Below are 2,997 nucleotides of genomic sequence, written 5' to 3' on the forward strand. Positions count from 1 at the left end.
GATTACAGGCATGAGTCACTAGCGCCCAGCCTGGGTCAGGTTTTTTAAGTATAGGATAATGAGGGGTGATCTGATTGGAGCTTGCAATGAGTTGCTGCTGGGAGTCATGATGTCAGTGGTGTCTGCTTCTTTTTTTTTTTTTTTTTTTTTTTTGAGACGGAGTCTTGCTCTGCCACCCAGGCTGGAGTGCAGTGGCCGGATCTCAGCTCACTGCAAGCTCCGCCTCCCGGGTTTACGCCATTCTCCTGCCTCAGCCTCCCGAGTAGCTGGGACTACAGGCGCCCGCCTCGTCGCCCGGCTAGTTTTTTGTATTTTTTTTAAGTAGAGACAGGGTTTCACCGTATTAGCCAGGATGGTCTCGATCTCTTGACCTCGTGATCCGCCCGTCTCGGCCTCCCAAAGTGCTGGGATTACAGGCTTGAGCCACCGCGCCCGGCCGTGTCTGCTTCTTAATTCAGTCCCTGTTCCTTGGTCTGAGCACTTAGGTTCCACCAGTGGTTGCACATTTGGTTCATCTGGGGATGCTCAGGTTACATGGCCTTGAACCTGGGAGGTCCATAGCAACTGAAAAGCAATTCACAACTTTGTTACATAGAAGTTGAACCCGACTGGTCTGGTTCAGTTACAATAGGTTAAAAATATTAACATGAGTCCAAAATAATCATTTAAAGACAAAACCTTTAATAAGGATTAAAAATAGTCACTACATAGTAATTATAAAAGGAACTATTAATGAATAAGGTGTCATAATCCTCAACTTATAATTAACAACATAAGATTGGAATTTATAAAGTAAAATATAACAACCAATAGAAAAAAACTGAGACATCTACAATCGTGGAGGAAGATTTTAATACACCTTTTTTGGAAACTGATAGGGCAAACAGATTAAAAAATTTGTGAGGATGTAGAAGATTTCAACAACAAAATCAGTAAGCTTAAACTAATTTATATACTCCTGCACTAAAGCTGACAATAGATAAGTGGAATATTTACAAAACTTGAACTTTTTTTTTCAACACCTTTCCTAGAATCAACACCATGCAAACTAGAGATTGTAAAACTAGGACAAAATAGCAATATAGATAGAGTTGTGTCTTATTTCATATAGTGTTGAAATATGAGTGAAGATGGGTATTTTCTTCTCTTTTTTTTTTTGAGACGGAGTCTCGCTCTGTTCCCCAGGCTGGAGTGCAGTGGCCGGATCTCAGCTCACTGCAAGCTCCGCCTCCCGGGTTCACGCCATTCTCCTGCCTCAGCCTCCCAAGATGGGTATTTTCTTTAAAATTTCCAAGATTAATAAAATTTTTAAAATAGAAAAGCTAAATATTAAGCACATTTCAAATATAACTTAAAAACATGCAAAACAGCATGCAAAACACATTTTTGAACATGCCTATTGCTCAAATAAAATTTTTAAAGCAATAACTAAAAATAACTCATTAAAAATACGGAAGCACTACCCCAAAATGGATAAAAGTTTATTTAAAATGAAAGATAAAAAATGAAGTAATATTTGATGATTTTTAGAAAATGCAATCTTCAAAACAAAGTGTGTGTCAATGGTGTGTCAACGGTGACATCCTTGAGTTGCAAATGGATTTTGCGTACATTTATTCTGGCTGTTTCTTCTCTCTTTTTTTTTTTTTTAAACCCTTCTGTCCTAGGACCAGCTATTTCTTCTTGTGTCTATTTTATTGTTATATTTTCCAAGATTTTGTCCAGTTTTTCTTAAATGGCAAATTACTAACAATACAATTTACTCATTTTCCCATCTGTAGGATATGTTTTGATATCCACTTATACATTGCTGATATTATTTGTGATTTCTCTTTCAAAATCATTATCTCAGAGATTTTTCCTTTTCTTTTTTTTTAAGTCATTTTAAAGAATCAAGCTTTTGGGTAAGTTGATCTTCTATATTGAATATTTGTTTTCTATTTTATTCACTTCTGCTATTTATTATTTCTTCTTTGTATATTCTTTGGTTTAATTTGTTACTCTGTACCTAACTTCTTGAGAGGAATCCCTAAATGATTTCGGTCATTCTCCTTTCTTCTGTATGCAAAGTTATAAATTTCCCTCCAAAACTACTTTAGCTATATCCTACAGTTTTTGATTTGCAGTATTTTCATTAACAATGAATTCAAACTATTTTAAAATTTCCATCGTGATTTCTTTTTAATCCATGCGATATTTTGACATGTATGGTTTAATTTCTAAATATATGGTGTTTCTTTCCTTTTTCTCTTTTATTGTTTACTTGTGTGTGTTGTTTTCGTATTGATTTCAAACTCAGTTCCCTTGTGATCAGGAAACATGTATTCCACAATTTCAATCCTTTGAACTGTATTGAGATTTGTTTTATAGCCTCGGATATGGTCAACATTTATAAATATTTCATGTGCTCTTGAAAAGAATGTGTATTCCATGGTAATGGGTGTAGTGTTCTGTGCATGTCTCTTAGGTGCATTTAAATCATTGTTTTTACCCCTTTGTCTTCACTGGTTTTCAAATTTTTTTTGTCTGTTTATTTTTTCACTTATTGAGAGAAGTATCTTTAAAAATCCCGGTATGATTGTTGATGTGTCTGTTTTTCCTTGTTGTTTTGTTATTTTGCTTTATGTGTTTTGAGACAATGTTATTTATGCACATATAATTTTAAAATTATTATATCTTCCTGATAAATTAGTTTTATCTTTATGAAATAGGACTGTATTTCTAGTCAGACATTTTTTCTTGAATTTTACTTTATCTGAGAGTGATATATATCTACACCAGGTCTCTTTAAGTTGGTGTTTACATGACATGACCTTTTATCTTTAAGCGTTTCTTTCATTACAGTTTGTCTCTTATAAACAGCAGATCATAGTTTCTCTTCCTAATAAAATGGTTTGCTCCTAGCTGGACAATAGAGTCATTTATCCTTAATATAATTAGATAGGGATGTATGTGAACTTAAATCTACTATCTTTTTTTTGTTGTTTTTTTTTTCTA

This window comes from Trachypithecus francoisi, unplaced genomic scaffold (genome assembly GCF_009764315.1).
Source record: "Trachypithecus francoisi isolate TF-2019V2 unplaced genomic scaffold, Tfra_2.0 Contig01579, whole genome shotgun sequence".
NCBI lineage: Eukaryota > Metazoa > Chordata > Mammalia > Primates > Cercopithecidae > Trachypithecus > Trachypithecus francoisi.